The sequence below is a fragment of the Chrysochloris asiatica genome, unplaced genomic scaffold, assembly GCF_000296735.1.
Source record: "Chrysochloris asiatica unplaced genomic scaffold, ChrAsi1.0 scaffold00201, whole genome shotgun sequence".
In the NCBI taxonomy this organism is placed as follows: domain Eukaryota; kingdom Metazoa; phylum Chordata; class Mammalia; order Afrosoricida; family Chrysochloridae; genus Chrysochloris; species Chrysochloris asiatica.
Window position 1 is genome coordinate 3,653,180 of NW_006408719.1, and position 22,559 is coordinate 3,675,738.

Consider the following 22,559-nt stretch of genomic DNA (forward strand, 5'->3'; position numbering starts at 1 on the left):
AGATGACGCTTTTTTTCCTCTTCTTTCTTCTTTGGGTTGAACTCTGATCATCCAGTCATTGGAGCCAGGTCAAATGGATATTATCTACACATGTGGGTGTTCTTGCTTCTATCTGTTCTCTTCTTATCAGCTGGACACTTCCCTTTCCACTCTAATCCTCTGTGACTGTTGTCACTGACTCTGAGACCATGAGTCCCCAGGTCTTGCCACACTGCTGGCCAACCAGGTCTCCACCTGGATTGACAAGAGTCTATTGAATGTTGTAGGACTTAGCTCACCGCTTCATTGCTGTTTTTCCCTCACTTCCCGTTATGGGTGACATGTGTGGTCGCCAATCAGAGTGTGTATTCCCATTGCGTCTTAGTCTTGGAAGAGGATTTGCACTGAGGGGATCTGACCACTTGCCTTGATGTCTCCTGGGCAGGCAACTTGCTTGTTCTTGTAGTAAGAGTCGGTCTGCCTCTATTGTTTTGTATTTTTCCTGTATGTCTTTCTTTCAAGAAGTATCTTCTGTTTTTCTAGTTGCTCCGTGCTGGTCTGCTTGCTCTTACAAGTGGAAATTTCCCATCTCTGAAGGTCTGGATGTGGTTCAGGCTTCCACCTATAGTCTTATGTAATGCAGAGGCTTCTCAGGAAACCTCCTTCACTGGGCACGTTGTAGCCTCACTTTAGGGATTCCAATCAGTAATAGGCAGAAGACAGACTTACAAGCTTTCTGTGGTGATATTTCTGGCTATTCCTTTCTCTCCCCCTCCAGTGTCTATTTTATAATATAATGCACTGAAAACCCAGATTCAAAAGACAGCCAAGCATCTTAACATTATTCCTCCCTTTTCCCCCTGCCAGCCATGTCCCAATCTCTGTATCCCAGAGCCCTGTTGTTCCAAGGTTGTGCCTACATCATTATTTACCTCTGTCCTATTTAGCCCATTCAAACATGCCTAATTGTTCTTCCATATGCTTTGTTCCTCCATTCCCCTCTCCCTTCTTGTATATTGCACCCCTCCCCAATGCCCAAACTTTCCTGTGTCTATTCCTTTCTCTGTGCTCCAACTACCCCTCCCTCCCCTAGCCCTACCCCTACGTCCCAGTAACCAGCTAAAAACCCACTTTGGTGGATTAGTATGGGTTCTTTTTCTTAGTCTTTTACAGGAGTGGTCCTATGCCATATTTCTCCTTTTGTGACCGAATAATTTCACTCAACATAATGTCCTTAAGGTTCATCCATGTTAGGTAGTGGCATGTAGCTCCTTGTTATTTTTCAAGGTAACATAATATTCCATTGTGTGTATGTACCACAGTTTGTTTATCCATTCTTCAGGTGATGGGCACTTTGGCTGTCTCCAGCTTTTTGCTATTGTAAATAGTGCAGCTATGAACTTTGGTGTGCATACATCTACCCGTGTTGTGGCTCGTTTTTCTTGTGGGTAAATACCAAGTAGAAGAATTGCTGGATCGAATGGTATTTCTCTTTTCAACCTTCTGAGGAAGCGCCATATTGCTTTCCAGAGAGGTTGGACCATTTTGCAGTCCCACCAGCAATGCAGGAGTGTCCCAGTCTCTCCACATCCCCGCCAGCATTTATTGTCCTCAACTTTTTTGATCTTTGCTGTTATTGCTGGTGTGAGATGAGATCTCATTGTTGTTTTGATTTGCATCTCTCTAATGGCTAGTGATCATGAACATTTCTTCAAATGTTTGTTGGCTGCCCGGATCTCCTCCCTGGTGAAGTGTCTGTTCATATCCTGTGCCCATTTCTTTATTGGGTTATTTGTCTTAATTTTGTAGATGTGTAGTATTTTCCTATATATTTTAGATATGAGTCCATTATCTGATATGTCATTGCAAAAGATTTTTTCCCAGTCTGTAGGTTCCCTTTTTACTCTTGGTTAAGTCTTTTGATGCACACAGGTTTTTAATTTTTAGTATGTCCTACGCATCTATTTTGTCTATGTACTTTTCAAAATGTGTGGCAATTTGTATATGCCCTGGATTAGTGCCCTCACATTTGTCCCTAGTTTTTAATTGATGATCTTCATAATTTTAGGATTCACATTTAGATCTTTAATCCATGTTGAGTTCATTTTTGTACAGGGTGTAAGGCAAAGGTCTTGTTTCACTTTTTTACAAATTGCTTTCCAGTTCTTCCAGCACCATTTGTTAAAGAGACTGTCTCTTCCCCATGCAATGTGCCTAGGAACTTTGTTGAAAATCATTTGGCCATAAGTGGTTGGGTTATTATCTGGATTCTCGATTCTGTTCCATTAATCAATGTCTCTTTCATTTTGTTTTGACCACCATAGCCATGTAGTAAAGTTTGAAATCAGGGAGTGAGAGACCGCCAACCTTGTTCTTCCTTTTAAGCAGTGCTTTGCTTATCCTGGGTCTCTTACCTTTCCATATAAATTTAGTAATTGTCCTTTCCATCTCTTTGAAGAATGTTGTTGTAATCCAGATTGGGATTGCATTGTATGTGTAAATTGCTCTGGATAGTATTGACATTTTCACGATGTTGAGTTTTCCTATCTAGGAACCTGGTATGTTCTTCCACTTCTGTAGGTCTCTTTTGGTTTCTTGTAGTAGTGCTTTGTAATTTTCTTTGCATAAGTCCTTTGTTTCTCTGGTTATGTTTATTCCTAAGTATTTCATCCTTTGCGTGGCTATTGTCAATGGTATTGCTTTCCTAATGTCCTTTTCATCGCTATTGCTATTGCTATAATCCAATTGATTTTTGTATGTTAATCTTATATCCTGCCACTTTGCTGAATCTTTTGATGAGGTCTAATAGTTGTTTTTTTTTTTGTTTTTTTTTTTTTACTGAGTTTGGGGTTTTCTATGTATAGGACAATACTGTCTGAAAATAAGGAGAGTTTTACTTCCTCTTTGCCAATTCAGATGCCTTTGATTTCTTTATCATGCCTTATAGCTCTGGCTAAAACTTCCAGCACAATATTGAATAGGAGCGGTGATAAAGGGCATCCTTCTCTGTTTCCTGTTCGCAGGGAGAAGGATTTCATTTTCTTTCTGTTGAGCATGATGTAGGCTCTTGGTTTTATATATATGCTCTTGATTATGTTGAGGAATTTCCTTTCAATTCCTACTTTGTTGAGTGTTTTTATCAGGAATGGGTGTTGGATTTTGCCAAAAGCTTTTCTGCATCAATTGATATGGTCATGTGGTTCTTTCCCTGTTTCTTATTTAAATGATGGATTACGCTGATTGTTTTCCTGATGTTGAACCATCCTTGCATCCCTTTTATGAAACCCACTTGGTCATGATGTATTATTTTTTTTGATGTGCTGTTGGATTCTGATGGCTAGGATTTTGTTGAGAATTTTTGCGTCTATGTTCATGGAGGATATTGTTCCATAATTTTCTTTCTTAGTGATGTCTTTCCCTGGTTTTGGTATGAGGGTTATGCTTGCTTCATAAAAAAAAAATATTAGGGAGTTTTCCATCCTCTTCTATGTTCTGGAATAATTTGGGTAGAATTGGTGACCGTTCTTCTCTGAATGTTTGGTAGAACTCACCCGTGAAGCCATCAGGGCCTGGCTTTCTTTGGTCGGGAGTTTTTTGATTACTTTGTCAATTTCTTCTTTTATTATGGGTTTGTTCAAATTTTCTACTTCAGTCTGAGTAACTTTAGGTAGGTCATGTTTTTCTAGAAATGTATCCATCTCATCCACATTTTCAAATTTGTTGGAGTACAGCTCTTCATAGTATTCGGTTATTATCTTTTTTATTTCATTTTGTTCTGTTGTAACTTCCCCTGTGTGGTTTCTAATGCGATTTATTTGTGTCCTCTCCCTCTTTTCTTTAGTTAGTTTTGCCAATGGTTTGTCAATTTTATTAATCCTTTCAAAGAACCAGCTTCTTGTTCTGTTGATTCTTTCTACAGTTTTTTGGTTTTCCATCTCATTTATTTCTGCTCTTATCTTTATTATTTCCCTTCTTTTGGTGACTGTAGATTCCCTCTGCTGGTCTCCCTCTAACTGTTGAAGATGCTGTGTTAATGTGTTGATTTTGGCTCTTTTCTCTTTTTGGATGTGTGCATTTATTGCAATAAATTGTCTTCTCAGGACTGCTTATGCCATGTCACAAAGTTTTTGGATGTTGTGTTTTCATTCTCGTTTGTTTCTAGAAACTTTGTGAATTCACGTTTAATTTCTTCTTTTACCCTTCTTTTCAGCAGGGTGTTGTTCAGTTTCCATATATTCGACTTTATTGTTTTGGCCTTCTAATTGTTGATTTCTAGTTTTATAGCATTGTGGTCTGAGAAGATGCTCTGTAGAATTTTAATGATTTTGAATTTATGGAGGCTTGCTTTGTGACCTAATACGTGGTCAATTCTGGAAAATGTTCCATGCACACTAGAGAAGAATGTGTATTGTGCCGTTGTTGGATAGAATGCTCTGTATACATCTATGAGGTCAAGTTGGTTGATTGTGTTGTTAAGTTCCTATGTAGCATTATCGAGTTTCTTTCTGGTTGTTCTATTCCTTTTTGAGAGTGGTGTGTTGAAATCTTCCACTAGAATTGTGGATTTATATTTTTTTCTTCAATTCCATTAAGGTTTACTTTACGTATCTTGGTGCTCTTTCTTTGAGAACATATATGTTTATTATGGTTATGTCATCTTGCTCAAATGACCCTTTGATCATGAGATAGTGTCCTTCTTTGTCTCTTATGCTGGTTTTTATCTTAAAGTCTACTTTGTCGGAGATTATTATTGTGACTCCTGCTTGTTTATTGCTGCTGTTGGCTTGGTAGATTTTTTTCGAACCTTTAGCTTTTAGTCTGTTTTTGTCTTTGTGTGTAAGGTATGTCTCTTGCAGGCAGCATATTGATGGATCTTGTTTTCTTATCCATTCTGCCACTCTTTGTCTCTTCACTGGTGCATTCAATCCATTGACATTCAATGTAATTATTGATAAGTATGAATTGATTGCTGTCATTATGTTACTTTTTTGGCGGTGCTGTTTGTTTCTTGGTTCTGCTTTCTTTCTTGGCTTTATGTCCTTTGAGTTGTTTCTGGTCAGTCTTCCTAGTTTCTCTGTTCACTTGTTCTGCTTGGGAATTTGTTTTTATGATATGTTATGGAGTGTTAACTTTCTTTGGGGTTACCTTGTAGTCTACTAACTTTTCTCTGCATTTAGGGTACTCCATTGTAACCTGTAATTTACCTGGCATCCCCACCAGCTGGGCTTCCGTTGCTGCATTTGTCCCTTCTTTGAATTGATATGTTTTTGGCCTACAGTTGATTTCCCCATTCCTTTGAGTTTGTTGTAGTAGTCTCTTTCTGTTCTGGACTCCACTATCTGTTGGCTGTGTTCCAGGTGGTATTGTCATACCTGTTAATCTCTGTTTTTTTCTGTTCTTTTCGGTTCTCTGTCCACAGAACTTGCTTTAGGATGTTTTGAAGTGCTGGGTTGGTTTTGATAAAATCTCTCAGATTCTGTTTATCTTGGAATGTTTTGATTGCACCACCATTTTTGTTTGATAGTTTTGCTGAATAGACGATTCTTGGTTGACAGTTTTGTTTTGTTTTTTTTTCTTTTTCTTTTGGTGCTTTGTATATGTCTCCCCATTGCCTTCTTGTCTGCATAGTTTGTTCTGAATAGTCAGAGCTTAATCTAATTTGCTTGCCTTTATAAGTTATATTTCACTTCTCCCTGGCCACTTTTAGAATTCGTTTCTTGTCTTTGATTTTGGAGAGCTTTATTATTATATGTCTTAGAGACTTTCTTTTGGTGTCTCTCCTTCCTGGGTTACGTTGGGCTTCTTGAATGTTTATCTTCTCGTCTTTCAAGATGTTAGGGAAATTTCCTTCCAGAAGCTCTACAACTATCTTCTCTGTGTATTTCTCTGCTTCTTCTTGTTCCGGAATGCCAATAATTCTTACATTATTCCTTTTCATGTTATCCAGCATGAATCTTAGACTGTCTTCAGATTCTTTAATCCTTTTTGCCGCTTTCTCTTCTACCTTGGCAGTATTGAGAGATTTGTCTTCTAGTTCACTAGTTCTGGCTTTCATCTCTTCTAGTCTGCTCCTTTCCCCTTTCAGCCTATTGTCTATTTCTTATATCTTATTATTGATCCCCTGTATATCTTTTTGAAGGTTTTGAATTGTTTCCAATGCTGTGTCAATCTTATTTGATTGTTCCTGCAGTATTTTCCTTACTTCTTCCTTATTTTCCTTGACCCCTTTTCAGTGTATTTGAATTTGTTTCCATATCATTCTTCTGAATTCCCTCTCAGTCATATCCTTAACCTGCTTCTCCTCCTCTATAAAGCTTTTGTCTGTCTCCAGCTCATTTGCATCTGCTGCTCTCTTCTGGTTTTGGATGTGTTTCGATAAAGTAGATTGTTTCTTATTGGTCATGGTTATTATTATTATTATTATTATTATTAATATGATCAGGAGATGGGCTTCCCTTATTGTCTGTAATGCGTAGCAGGTGTTGTTGGGTCTTGTCTTAGTGGTGTAGTATTATGTTGTTTGCTTATAGCTTGGCTATATGGCCATGATTGCTGCTTCTTCTTAGGTTAGGTAAGGAGGAAAAGCTCCCACCTCCGGGAAAGATGTGTGATCAAAAGGACCAAAAGCAGAAGTAATATAAACACATGGACAGAAATCACCTCTTTGGAGTGGAGATGCAGCTTTGGCTAACTTTTTCTGTTCCCTGTCCTGCCAGAACATTTGGGGCAGGGCTGCTTAGATGCAGGGCTTCAGATTGGGGCCAGTGGATGGCAAATGATGTCAAAACTCGCCGCCTGTTTTATCTCTCTGTGCCGTGGGTAAACTGATTTTGCTGAGATCTTAAGCCAGGACAGGGAGATTTGGGGGGGGGGGAGCTATGTCACTTCTTGTGTCTTTTTTGTTCAAGGTCCCCCTTTTTTCCCTTCCTGCTGGAAATGCTGCTTTCTGAACCAGCTGGCCTTAGCCCTGCCCTCTAAACTCTGCAGTCGCCAGAGAGACCCCGCATCCCGCGGGAGATTTCCAAAATGCCCGTTTTTTCCTTAGCAGCGTGATTTCTCAAAAATGCAAGTTCTGAAGACTGAAATACTAGATTTTATGATAGTCCAAAAGCCGTGGGTCTGGTATATGAATGTTTCCTTCGTGAGATCCCCTTCCTTTCTCATCAGAGCTTTCCCTACCTCCTCTCCTGGGTGTAGCCCCCGGAACTGGAAATCCTAAACTAATTTTTTTTTCTATTTGTTTTGTTTTAAAGCTTTTATTGTGATTTGAGTGAATGAGGATTTATAGGACAGCACATCAGTTTTACATTCAGCAAATCATTGCAATGATTACAATTACAATCCCCTCCATTAACCATCAGCTAACAGTATTTACTTCTTTTTCATTTTTATTAAATGTACACATTGTTGTTGTTGTTAAGTGCCATGGAGTCGGTGCCGACCCATAGAGACCCTGAACAGGGTTTCCAAGGCTGTAAATCTATACGGGAGCAGAAAGCCTCATCTTTCTCCCACACAGCAGCTGGTTGTTTCGAACTGCTGACCTTGTGGTTCACAGCCCAATTTGTGACCACTACTCTACCAGAGCTACATTGAAAATATATACTCATTTCATTTTCCAAAAGGCACATTTTGCAAGCCAGCCTCCTGCCCACAGTCACACTGCCTTTCTCAGGTCATGGGCCTATAGTCCTCTGCTGCTCTGTCTCTCTATGTCATAACCTCTGCCACCATCTCTGTTGTTGCCATTTTTCATGCTCTTCCTTCTTGATGGTCCTAAGAGCATCTGTTCCTGAAATGACAGATTAAATGCTGGCCCCCTTTTAGTTACACCTCTTCTACATTTACAGTTGTTACAATCACCATTAGACCTGATAACAATTACAATTGAATTATAAGTCCTTTCCGCCTCATCACTCGACCCATATGGACAAGAGGGAAACTATTCAGTGGGGTTTTTAATCTTACTTCCCTCTTCTAACACTAAGCAATCTCATGAAAGCTTGTAAGTCAATCACTTTATGCATTTATATCCTCCTCCCCATCCCCACATTTCGATAGCCAGAGTTTAAGTTACCCATCACTATCAACCCTGTGTACTGAGGAGGCACACTTTGCCCTTGATATGAAGAATTCTTCCCTTTACGTTTGAATTTTGGGCAATTTCATCCATAAGCAAAGGTCCAGTTGATCAGGTTGTAGCAATTTATGCTTGCTTCCTGTATCATACTTCTTTATCTTCATCTGTTCGAATTCTGGTCAGGAAACGATTCAAGTTTGGTCAAATGGGTGCTATCTGAAAGTTTGGGAATTCTTGCATGCCTCCCCATCTTCAGACCTGCTGATCAATTCACTCTTAACTCTAACTCCCAGTGACAAGATTAGTGTTCTTGGGATTGGGAGCTCACACATATCCCTGAACTTCAAATCAGTCAACACATCCTCTTCTCTTTCTCAACTCAAGGTGTGTCTATGGAGCATGGCCAATCTAAGCCCATTGCTACATTTCCCACAATTCCACTCACCAGTTGACCAGGGCAGTCACCAGCAAGGTTACAAGACTGCTTGTGTGTTCTCTTTGATTTCAGTCTTAGAAAGAGGTTTACCCTGGTGGACTAATTTTTCATGAACTTATTTTAATTTAAGTTCAGATTAAACCTGAACTTGCAAAAGATCAATGAATGATTCACTGTACAGTTGCTTCCTGACCTTATTTTAACTGAAGATATAGAGCTTTTCCATCATCTCTTTCCATAGATGCAATCTATTGGAATCCTATGTATTCTGTCTGGTGACGTTCACGTGTATATTAATCATTTATAATGTTGAAAAAGGGTATTATTAATAAGCCATTGGTGGACCAAGAACCAACAAGAGCAGACAAAACCCAGAAATTGACTTACGTGGAAACAACACAGGAACTCAATCCAGAGATGGAAGAATCCAGAGCAGAACAAAACTATGAGAATGAAATTTGGGGATCTGGGAGGTCAGTGTATGTTCAGGACAGCTACAAAGCAAAAGAAAGAAATGTATACTCATTGAGACCCAGGTGGTGAGGAGGCGAGTTAGGTCTCAGAATTAAACACACTCAAATAAAAAGAGGAAGAACTTAATAAAATATAAGGTAACCTCAAAGAAAGTTAATACATCTTGACATCAAATCAAGAAAAGGAACGTCCAGGAAAATTAAGGAAATATTAAAACTATGAAGAAATTGACAAGAAAAAGAACAACCAAAAAATGAATTCAGCACAGGAAAGATTACAGAACAAAGAAACCAGCAGCACCTCAAGAAACAAACAGCATAATGACAGTAATTAATCCATACTTATTGATAATTATACTGAATGTCAATGCACCTGTCAAGACATGGAGATGAGCAGACTTGGTAAGAAAACAGGATCCTTCAATATGTTGTCTACAAGAGACACATGGAACACACACACAGGAATAGATTAAAAATTAAATGATGGAAAAAAAGTGTACCAAGCATATACGGTCTATGAAGCAAGTATAATCCTCATACCAAAACCAGGGAAGGACATCACCGAAAAAGAAAATTGTAGACCTCATGAACATAGAAGCAAAATTTTCAACAAAATCCTAGCCAGTAGAACTCAACAACATATTGAGAAATAATGCACCATGACCAAACCAGATTCAAATCAGAGATGCAAGGATGGTTCAATAATAGAAAAACAATCAATGTAATTCACCACATAAATAAATAATATAAAAGAACCACATGATTATATAGATTGATGCAGAAAAGGCATTTGGCACAATCCAACAACCATTCCTGATAACAGCACTCAACAAAGTAGGAATTGAAGGAAAATTTCACTACATAATTAAGAGCATAGAGGCAAAATGAATGGAAAAGAGGCAAAAACGTCACTCTAATGGAAAGAAACTGAAAGCATGTCCTTTGTGAACAGGAACCAGCCAAGGATGCCCTTTATCACAACTACTATTTAATATTGTGTTCAAAGTCTTAGGTAGAGCTATAAGGCAAGAAAGAAAAATTAAGAGCATCCACATTGGCAAAGAGGAATAGTCTTTCTATTTGCAGATGAAATGATATTATATATAGAAAATCCCAGAGAATTAGTAAAAAAACTACAGAAATTCATTGGAAGATCAGCAAAATGACAGGGTACAAGAGCAACATAAAAAAAATCAGTTGGATTTCTCTATACAAATAAAACCATATCTGAGAAGGAAATTAGGAAAACAATACCATTTGTAATAGCCACTCAAAGAATGAAACATTTAGGAATAAATCTAACCAGAAAAACAAAAGTCCTATATAAAGAAAATTACAAATTATATTATAGTAGTGACTATAAGAAATAAAAATGGATTTACAAGAATGGAAGAATATACCATACACATGGATAGGGGAAAATATTGTAAAAATGCCAATACTACCCAGAGCAATCTACAGGTATAAGGCAATCCCAATTCAGATTCCAACAACATACTTTTTAAGAGATGAAAAAAAATGTTTATTAACTTCATGTGAAAGGGAAAGAAAACTCAGATAAGCAAAGTACTGCTTATGAAGAAGGACAAAGTTGGAGGTCTCTCACTTCCTGATTTCAAAATTTACCACAGGGCCACAGTAGTCCAAACAGCCTGATTTTTGGCCCCGTTTCTGAGGTTTTCTGTGATCTCCTCTTGTTTCTACACAGATTCCTATGCCAGAACCATGCTCTCAGTTCACTTCCTACTCAGCACCATTGACCATCAGCAACCCTAGTTTTATGTCATAAAAGGGCTTAGCCTGGCAGAAGAGGAGAACATTCTTCCATCCCTCAGCAGTACCTGCATTCTGGCGAGCAAGGTCACAAGGAAGATCCTCCAGGAGCTGGACACAAAATTTCCTACTTTCACCAAAGAGCATGAACCATTGCTGCGAGAAAATCATTGGGGCTTTGTCATCTTTCCCAATGAATACCATGCTATTTACCAGATGTACAAGAAAGCTGAGGCTTCTTTTTGGACCACTGAGGAGGTGGATCTTTCTGAGGACATTCAGCACTAGGAAGCCCTGAAGCCTGAGGAGAAATACTTTATATCATATGCACTGGTGTTCTTTGCAGCAAGGAATGGCATAGTGAATGAAAACTTAGTGGAGTGATTTAGCCAAGAAACTCAGATTACAGAAGCCCACTGTTTCTTTGGCTTCCAAATTACCATGGATAACATATATTCTGAAATACATAGTATCTGTAATGACACTTACATTAAAGATTACAAGGAAAAGGAATTTGTCTTTGATGCCATTGAAACAATATCTTGTGTGAAGAAGAAGGCAGATTAGGCCTTGCGCTGGATTGGGGACAAAGAAGCTGGACAAAGAAGCTGGATTGGGGATTGCAGCAGTGGAAGAATCTTTTTTTAATTCTTTTGCACCAATATTCTAGCTCAATTGACTGCATAGTTTGAGAAGAGAGTAGGTAAATATCAGAGGATGTCAATGATATTAAGTCCTACAGATAAATCTTTTACCTTGGATACTGACTTCTAAATGAACTCTGAAGATGTGCTCTTATTTTACTGTTGTTGTTTTTTAAAAACTGTTTTTGCCTTTTCATCCCACCTCTCACCCAACCCCCCAAAATCAGCAACTTTAAATGTATCAACTGGACACATGCTATGAATTGACCCCCAAATAGAAGAAACTTTCATTAGTAGAAACTGTTGCTGTTGTTGTTAGGTGCCATCGAGTTGGTACCGACTCATGGACAACAGAACAAAACACTGCCCGATCCTGGGCCAACCTCACAATTGTCACGCTTGAGCCCATTGATGCTGCCACTTTGCCAATCCATCTCATTGGGGGTCTTCCTCTTTGTCTCTGACCCTCCACCTTACCAAACATGATATCTTTCTCCAGTAACTGGTCCCTTCTGACAATATGTCCGAAGTATGAGAGACAAAGTTTGGCCATCCTGGCCTCCAAGGAGCACTCTGGCTGCACTTCTTCCAACTCAGATCTGTTTGTTCTTTTGGAAGCCCATGGCACTTTCAATATTCTCCTCCAACACCATAACTCAAAAGCATCAATTCTTCTAAGGTCTTCCTTATTCACTGTCCAGCTTTCGCATGCATATGAGGTTATTGAAAATACCATGGCTTGGATCAGGCACACCTTAGTTCTCAAGCTGACATCTTCGCTCTTCAACAGTTTAAAGAGGTCTTATGCAGCAGATTTGCCTACTGTAATACACTGTTTGATTTCTTGACTACTGCTTCCGTAAGTGTTGATAGTTGATCCAAGAAGAATAAAGTTCTTGACAACTTCAATCTTTTCACTGTTGATGAGAATGTTGTTTACTGGTACAGTGGTGAGGATTTTTGTTTTCTTGACTTTGAGATGCAATCCACAAGGAAGGCTGTGCTCTTTGATCTTCATCAGTAAATATTTTAAGTCCTCTTCACAGTCAGCAAGCAAGGTTGTTATCATCTTCAAATCATAGGTTGTTAATGAGCTTTCTTCCAATCCTAATGCCACGTTTTTCTTCATATAACCCGGTTTCTCAGATTATTTGCTCAGCATACAGGTTAAATAAATATGGTGAAAGAATACAACCCTGTCGCACACCTTCCTTAATTTTAAACCATTCAGTGTTCCCATGTTGTTTGAACAACTGCTTCTTGGTCCAGGTACAGATTTCTCATGAGTACAATTAAGTGTTCTGGAATACTCGTACTTTTCAATGTTGTCCATAGCTTGTCATGATGCACACAATTGAAAGCCTTTGCGTAATCAATAAAGCACAGGTAAACATCTTTCTGATATTCTCTGCTTTCGGTTAAGATCCATCGGACATCAGCAATTATATCCCTGGTTCCATGGCCTCTTCTGAATCTGGCTTGAACCTCTGGAAGTTCTCTGTCAATGTATGCTTGCAGCCATTTCTGTATTACCTTTAGAAAAACTTTACTCGCATGGGATATCAAAGATATTGTCCAATGATTTCCACAGTCCATTGGGTCACCTCTCTTTGGAATGGGCACAAATACAGATCTCTTCCAAATTTCTTGGCATAGATAAGTTAGTTCCTCCAGTGCTACCTCACTTTCTTTAGACAGCATAAGAGATGATTATATGCATGGACCTCACCAGATGGAATACAAAGAAATCAAATTGACATCATCTGTGGAAAGAGATGATGGCAAAGCTCCATATCATCAGTCAAACCAAGGCCAGGGCCAGATTGTGGAACAGACCATCAATTGCTCATATGCAATTTCTAACTGAAACTGAAGAAAGAGCCAAAATATGACCTTGACTATATCCCACCTGAATTTAGAGATCATCTGAAGAACAGATTTGATACGTTGAACACTAAAGACCGTAGACCAGAAGAGTTGTGGGATGACATCAAGAACACCATACAGGAAGAAAGCAAAAAGTCATTAAGAAGACAAGCACGAAGGAAAAGGTCAAAATGGATGTTAGAAGAGACACTGAAACTTGTTCTCCGGTGCAGAGATGCTAAAGCAAATGGAAGAAATGAGGAGCTACAAGAGTTGAACAGAAAATTTCAAAAGTCAGCTCAAGAAGACAAAGTCAAATGTTACAATGAAATGTGCAACAATCTGGAGTCAGAAAAACAAAAGAGAAGAACAAGCCCAGCATTTCTCAAGCTGAAGGACCTAAAAAAAACTCAAGCCTCAACTTTCATTACTGAAGGTTTCTCTGGGCAAATTATTGAATGATACAGAAAGCATCGAAAGAAGTTGGAAGGAATACTCAGAGTCACTGTACCATAAGGAAATGGCTAATGTTCAACCATTTCAAGAGGTAGCATATGATCAAGATCCAATGATACTGAAGGAAGAAGTTCAAGGTGCATTGAAGGAATTGGCAAAGGTCAAGGCACCAGGAATTGATGGAATACAAATTAAAAACTGTAGGTACCTCAAAACTAATTCTGCTTATTAACAATGCTGTTAGTATCACCTAAAATGAGAGGATTTAAACAAAAGACAACTTGAATTTTTATGAAAACTCTTCTTCATGTTTGGTTTTTGGAAGAGGGTAGTTTTAGAGTACTTTCCTATAGTTATATCAGCAGCAATCTTGGCTTTATAGAGTATGTAGACCCTCAAGCTATTTTGATCCAGCAGGATTAAGCAGTCAGTTGGAAGGTGTCAAACTCACTGCTTTCAAGTTTACATATTAGTTTGTATACAAAACTGGCATTTTAAGTACAAATACACATTGGACTGTCAAGGTAAAAGCCTGATTTAGCCTCACTTTTTAAATTTCTACACCAAATACATACAAGGTATTCTATCTATTACTTAATGGGAGTCAATTCAAAATTCACAAAGTGACTAAAAGAAGTTGAACTTGTGTGGACTAAGCATGTTATTTCTAATCTTTAATTTCTTTAATGGATTAAATTATTTTAAAATCAATTTTACAGCCAATCCTACGAATGCCTTGTTTTTAGCCAGTTGATACCACACAGAAGAAGAAAAGTTGTGATTTTTACTTTACAACCCAACTGTACTGTACATGCTGAGGTATAGAAGTTCCTTGAAAAAGAGATCAAAGAAGACTAGTTTGTAAATCAAGATCTTCTCCCTATTATGTGATAAGGCCAGGACTAAAATAGACTCTCAGTTTGTTAATTCCGATTTAGCTTGTGTATAAGTAGGTACTATTGATATTTACTCCAGTTTATTTACTATGTGTCTTTTGAAATTAGAAACTTTTTTCCTGAGTTCTTTTAGGTTATACCTGTAGTTCAAACTTGGAAACATATAACTCAGTATTATCTTGAAGTTCATAATTCATAGATATTGCTCAGTGCTATCAAGTCAAGATAAATTCCTGTAGTATGGGATCCTTTCTTGTCTTCTGAGTTATTGTGACCCAAAGTTATTTGATTTTCATTAATCCTGGAAAAGGTTTTTTCTAATGTCTGTTCTTGTATATAGTATCACAATTCCAGATATAGCTGAGATGGAATTTATAAAGCCCTAGATTTGGTAGCATTTAAAATTTCTAGAAAACCATGAGTCACTTTTGTTTTCCCCATCTGTTAAATAATAAAATAGGAGCAGATGATGGCTAAGAGTCTTTCTCTCTAGTGTTTTGCTTTTTGTTCCTTATAAGATTGGCCTGTGTAGACTTTTGCATGGGGATAGATTGTTCCTTTGTTTATAAATGCGATTTCTTGACTCAAAATCCCACCACCTTCATAAAACCCTGTAAAAGTTGCAACACCTTATACATTCCCAAATTAAATTATTCCTTATATACCAATAGAAAAACAAAACAAAAAACAGCCTGGCTTTGGTACAATGAAAGATGTATAAATCAATGGAACAGAATTGAGGACCCAGAAGTAAACACATCCACATACAACAACTGATCTTTGAAAAGAGCCTAATGTATTAAATGTGGAAAAGATAGTCTCTTCAACAAATGGTGCTGACAAAACTAGAAATTGATTTGCAAAGAATGAAACAAGACCTATATCTCACATCATGTATAAAAATAGCTCAACATTAAATTAAATTAAAGATCTAAATGTAAGTCCCAGAACTATAAAGATAGTCCATTTAAAACATAAAGACAAATTTACGGACTCTAATACATGGCGTCCATTCACTATAAAACACATCAAAAAAACACAGAAACGATAGAGAACAAAACAGATGACTGAAACATACTGAAAGTTAGAAAAATATGTGCAACAAAAGATTTCACCAAAAGAGTAGAGTTGGAGCCCACAGACTGGGGAAACAGTTTTGCAATGGCATATCAGACAAGGGACTAATTTCTAAAATCTATAAGAAACTACAACCCCTCTACCAGAAAAAAAAAAAAAAAAATTCAAAGAAGAAATGGGCATAGGACTTGAACAGACAGACACTTCACCAAGCAAGACATTCAGGTAACCAACAAATATATGAAGAAGTGTTTACAATCATTAGCCATTGTTGTTGTTTTTAAATGCCATTAGCCATTGTTGTTGTTGTTAAGTGCCGTCGAGTAGGTTCCGACCCATAGCGACCCTGTACAGGGTTTCTGAGGCTGTAAATCTTTACAGGAGCAGAAAGCCTCATCTTACTCCCGCGGAGCACCTGGTAGTTTCGAACTGCTGACCAGCCAGCCATTGTTGTTGTTGTTGTTGTTAAGTGCCATCGAGTCGGGTCCGACCCATAGCGACCCTGTACAGGGTTTCCGAGGGTGTAAATCTTTACGGGAGTAGAAAGCCTCATCTTTCTCCCGCGGAGCGGCTGGTAGTTTCGAACCGCTGACCTTAAGGTTCGCAGCCCGATTCGTAACCACTACGCTACCAGAGCTCCTTTTAGATAGGTGTAAATTCAAACAATGAAATACCACCTCACAGCAGCAGTAACAGTGAAGTTCAAAATAGCAGAGGACAACAAATACTGTTTGTTGTTGTTGTTGTTGTTATGTGCCGTGGAGTTGGTTCCGACTCATAGCGACCCTACACAGGGTTTCCGTGGCTGTAAATCTTTACGGGAGCAGACCGCCTCATCCTTCTCCCACAGAACCGCTGGTAGTTTCGAACTGCTGACCTTGCGGCTTGCAGCCCGATTAGTAACCACTACGCTACCAGAGTTCCTTACAAATACTTGTAAGGGTGTGGAAAGACTGGGATCCTCCTACATTGCTGGTGGGACTGTATAATGGTTCAATTACTCTGGAAAATGGCATGACACTTCCTCTACTTGGTATATATTCACAAGAAATACGAGCCAGAACACGAATAGATATATGCACATCAATATTAATCTCATCACTATTCACAATAGCCAAAAGACAGAGCCAGCCTAAGTGTCCATCAATGGAAGAACGGATAAACAAAAACGTTGATACATACAGACAATGCAATGTTATACTATCTTGAAGAATACTGATGAATCCGCAAAACACATGATAACATGGAATAACCTTGAGGTCATAATGCTGAGTGAAATTGTTGTTGTTGTTGTTGTTGTTAGGTGCCATCGAGTCAGTACCTACCTATAGGGACCTTATGCACAGCAGAACGAAACACTGCCTGATCCTGGACCAACCTCATTACTTTTGCCACGCTTGAGTGACATTAGTCAGGCACAAAAGGACAAACATTGCATAAACCTATATTGTATGAGCTTAAGAAAATATTTCCATACTAAAAGAATAATTAATTTATTGTTACCAGGGTGGGGCAGAGGAGAGAGTAACTCACATGTTAGGGGATAGACACATGATAGCTCAGGTGACAGGGAGGGCAATAAAAAGGAGGGAGAGGGGGATAGATGAACTGGGATGACAGGGGAAGACAGGGAGGTACACATGGGCTAAATGGGATGGATAGAGGTAGATTGTGAAGTATGCACAGTCTTTTAACAACAGTGCTTTATGATGTAGGATACAAACATAATCTGAATGGGTAAAGGAGGGGAAATAATGTTAAGGTGCTTGACTGTTTTATGGATATTGGTTTTTCCTGCCTACTGTTGTAATATAGACATGTAAATGGGATAGAAAGGAATGTTGGGGAATATGATTACAGAAAGTTTGTAAGCCTGTCTTCAGCTTATAAATGATTGGGTTATCTAAATGGGTACTAGAATGTGTCAAGGGAAATTAGCTTCTTGTTAAGACTTTGAGGAGAATGGGGCCTTAGATGGAATCCTGAGCCTCACCTAGAACCTTTGGAGGTGGGTCATTCCCATTTGAAAAGACATGCACATCAACCTGGAATAGCTAGACTGTTTGCTATGAAAATACCATGCAAGGCATTTGCCTTGGAGCCATCAAGGAAAGAAATTCAGCCCATCAAGGTAAACATTTTCTAAGACTGAAACCCAAAGGGAAAACCCAGAGTCTTGTAGGCTCAATACTGATCCTTTGTGCTTCCAAATGCAAAAAAATTCCTTTCTCTCTCCATGAGTCTAGAGTTCTCAGCTGCTTTATTTCTCCTTGTCCTCATCCCTGCCTCCATCTCAGGTGTCTCTGCTTCTCTGAATAGGGTCCAACATTCTGCTCGCACTCTTCTCCCTTGATGGGAGTCAACTATAAGATTAACTACTTACCCTTTTTGTTACAGAGGTTCTACCTTTGTTGTTGTGACGGTCACAATTAGTCATGACAACAATTACTATTGAATCATAAGAATTGTATCCCCATATCTTTTCACCAGACCCATCTAGACAAGATGAGACCTATTCAATGGGGATTCTACCTCTCCCCATACACTGAGTCTAAACTCCCTCTTGAAAACTTGTAAGCCATTAACTTTGTGCCTTTATAGCTGCCACCCCCATTTTAAGTAAACAATATCTTAAAGAAACTCATCTCTATCAACCCTGTATACAGAGGAGATAGGATGGATACTTGATGTGAAGACTCCTTCCCCTCACTTGGTATTTTGAGCTACTACATTTGTAAGTATAGGTCAAGTTCATAAAATTGTAACAATTTATACTTGTTTCCTTTTTCAAAAACTTTTTTTTTTCTTTCTTTTTTTTTAATCTTCTTCTAGTCGAGTTCTGATCTTCAAGCCATTGAAGCTATGTCGAATAGATATTATCTACAAGTTTGGATGTTCTTGTGCATCTCCCCTCACTATATCAGCTGGACGTTTCACTCTCAGCTCTAGCTCTCCATGGTTATGTCCTTGTCCATGGTATATTCTTCCATTTTTGATTTCTTGTAGTAGGAATCCCCAGGTCTCACCACACTTTGAACTAACCAGCTGTTCCTCTTCTCGCTCTCATCTCCAGGTCAACGGGAGTCTATGGAACGTGTTTGAACTCAGCCTATTTCTTCATTGTTCCTTTCTCCGCCTTCCATTCATCAGCAAACCAACGTGCTTGCCAGAAAGTTTTCATGCCTGCTTATGTGTTCTCTATGAGTTTCCGTCTTGGAGGGGGGTTTGTGCTGAAGGGACTTGATTGTTTGCCTTGATGGCTCCCTGGTGAACAACTTGCTTGTTCTTGTAGTAGTCAATCAGACTGCCATTTTTGATTTTTGGATTTTTCCTGCTGATCTTTCTTTCAAAAAGTACCTTCTTTTGCTCTAGCTGTTCCAGGCTGGTCGCTAGAACTTTCAAACCGGAATGCCCTGTCTCTGAAGGTTCTGGATGGGGCTCAGGGTTCCCCCTAAGGTCCTATACACTACAAAGGCTCTGCAAGAAGCTTATTTCACTGGGCAAGTTCTAGAATCCCTTTAAGGTATTCCAATCAGTTATAGGCTGAAGACTGGCTTACAAGCTTTCTGTAATCATATTTCTTGATATTCCTTTCTATCTCACTAAAGTGTCTGTTTTACAATAGTAGGCAAGGGAAACCAATTTCTACAAGACAGTCAAGCATCTTAACATTATGTCTACTCTTTTACCCATTCAGACTATGCCTCAATACCTGTATTACACAGCCCTGTTGTTTCAAGTTTGAGCATATATCATTATTTACCTCTGTTCCATTTATTCCATGCAAACCTGCAAAAATGTTCCCATATTTACCTTGTCCTTTCACTCCCTTCCCCCTTCTTGTGTATTGCCCTCAACAACACCTGAACTATGATGTGTCTATCCCCTACTATGTGCTCTACCACCCTCTCCCCTAGCCACGGAAACCAACAAAGATTTTTTTTTTTCTCTTTTAGTAGGGGTATCTTCTCTTAATCCTTTACAATAATGGCCTTATGCAATATTTGTTCTTTTGTGACTGACTAATTTCATTCACCATAATATCCTCAAGGTTCATCCATTGTTCTGAAGTGCCTTGCAACTTCTTTGTTACTCTTCAAGGTAGCATAATATTCCACTGTGTGTATGTACCTAAATTTGGTTATTCATTCTTTCATTGATGTGCACTTAGGCTGCCTCCATCTTTTTTGCTATTGTGAATAGTGCTGCTATGAACATTGGTGTGAATGTATCAACTCGTGTTCTGGCTCATATTTCTTGTGGACATATACCAAGTAGAGGAAATGCTGAATCATAAAGTATTTCTGTTTCAAACTTTCTGGGGAAACGCCAAACTGTTTTCCAGAGGGGTTGGACCATTTTGCATTCCCACCAGCAATGTAGGAGGGTCCCAGTCTCTCCAAATCTTCACCAGCACGTATTGTCCTCTGTTTATTTGAAATTCACTGTTTTTGCTGATGTGAGATATCTCATTGCTGTTTTGATTTGCATTTCTCTAATGGCTAATGATGGTGGACATTTCTTCATATGTTCGTTGGCTTCCCGAATGTCTTTCTTGGTGAAGTGTCTGTTCATGCCCTGCGCCCATTTTTTAAATTAGGTTATTTGTCTTTTTCTTGTAGAGGTGCTGTAGTTTCCTACAGATTTTAGAAATTAGTCCCTAGTCTGATGTGCCACTGCAAAAGAATTTTCCCATTCCATGGACTCCTTTTTCATTCTTTTGGTGAAATCTTTTCATGCATAGAAGTTTCTAATTATTAGTATGTCGCAATCGCCTATTTTGTCTTCTTTGTTTGTGTAATTTTCAAAATGTTTGATAGTCTGTGTGTGCCCTGTATTAGAGCCCTTAAATTTGTCCCTATTGTTCCTTTGATGACCTTTATAATTCTGGGATTCATACTTAGGTCTCTAATCCATGCTGAGTGGGTTTTTGTATATGGTGTGAGGTAAGTGTCTTGTTTCAATCATTTGTATATTGATTTCCAGTTCTTCCAGCACCATCTATTAAAAAGACTATACCCTATGCATTCAATGTACTTTGGCCTTTTGTCAACGATCAGTTGGCTGTATGTGGTTGGGTTAATTTCTGGATTCTCAATTCTGTTCCATTGATCTATGTATCTCTTTTTCTTTTTAAATGTTTTATTTTGAATTATACAATGGTTTACATGGAAGAACATTAGCTTTACATTCATCCTGTCGTATATCATTACATTGCCATGGTTACAATCCCCTCCATGAATCATCATCCAACCAAATGGTATACTCTGCAAGCCTGCCTGGACTGCAAAGTCCACCAGTCCCCTCCTTTTTTTTTTTTTTTTTCTTAATGTTTTATTGTGAATTATGTGATAGTTTACATGGGAGAACTTAACTTTACATTCATCCTATCGTATATCATTTCATTGCATGGTTACAATCTACTCCATGTATCATCAACCAGCTTCCCCCCCCCCCCCACCCAGTCATCAGCACACAGCCCGTCACCCTTTCTGGGTCTAGAGTCCCTGGCCGCTCCATCTCTCTACATCGTCATCTCTGCCTCCATCTCTGGGGTCACTGCTTCTCTGGGTAGAGTCCTGCTCTACACTCATCTCCCTTGATGGTCCCAGGGACATCTGCTCCTAAACTGCAAAATTAATCACTCCCCTCCTTTTGCTACAAAACGTCTACCTTTACATTTCCAACCCTCACAATCAGTCCTGATAACAATTATTCACTATTGTATCACAAGAGACCTATCTGCATCTCATTGCATCAGCCCCCTAGACAGATTGGATACTACTCAGTGGAGATTCTACCTTCCTCCACACCCTCTGGATCTAGGTACCCTCTTGAAAGTTTGTAAGCAAGTCACTTCTTGCCTTTGTAGCCCCCCCATTTTGGAAAGCCAATGTCCAAGTTGCCCATCCCTGTCTACTCTGTCTGGAGGGAGTGGGAATGATCCTCGCTGCAAAGATTTGTTCCCTCTTTTGAGTTACTGTAACCATGGGTGCAGGTCAAGTTCATCAAATTGTATCAGATTACTCTTTTTTTTTCCTCTTCTTTCTTCTTCTAGTTGAGCTCTGATCATCCAGTCATTGAAGCTAGGTCAAGTGGGTATTATCTGCAAGTGTGGGTGTTCTTATGCCTATGCCCTCTCTTCTTATCAGCTGGACACTTAACTCTCAACTCTAGTCCTCTGTGGCTATGTCACTGACTCTGGACCCAAGAGTCCCCATGTCTTATCACACTGTTGGCCAACCAGGTCTGCACCTGTGTTCACAGGAGTCTATTGAACGTTGTAGGGCTTAGCTCACAGCTTCATTGCTGTTTTTTCCTCACTTCAGCTTATCAGTGATGAGCGTGGTCACCATTCAGAACATGTATTCTCATTGAGTCTTAGTCTTGGAATGGGGTTTGCCCTGAGGGGCCCTGACCACTTGTCTTGATGTCTCCTGGGCAAGCAACTTGCTTGTACTTGTAGTAATCAGTTGTACTGCCTATATTGTTTTGTATTTTTCCTGTTGGTCTTTCTTTCAAGAAGTATCTTCTGTTCTTCTAGCCGCTCCAGGCTGGTCTGCTTGTCCTTTCAAGTGGAAATTTCCCACCTCAGATGATCCTGGATGCAGATCAGTATTCCACTTATGGTCTTATGTAATGCAGAGGCTCCGCAGGAAGCCTCCTTCACTGGGCATGTTGTAGCTCCATTTTAAGTATTTACAAGAAGAAGATGGATTTACAAGCTTTCTATGGTGATATTTCTGGCTATTCCTTTCTTTCCCTCTCAAGTGTCTATTTTATTCCAGGGAAACCAAGATTCAAAAGACAACCAAGCATCTTAACATTATTTCCCCCCTTTCCCCATTCCAACCATGTTTCAATCCCTGTATCCCAGAG

The 22,559-nt window shown here is 39.0% G+C and overlaps 1 pseudogene; it reads left to right on the forward strand.

Moving 5' to 3' along the window:
- Positions 1-10,693: 10,693 nt before the first annotated feature.
- Positions 10,694-11,411, forward strand: LOC102817200 (annotated as a pseudogene).
- Positions 11,412-22,559: the final 11,148 nt, after the last annotated feature.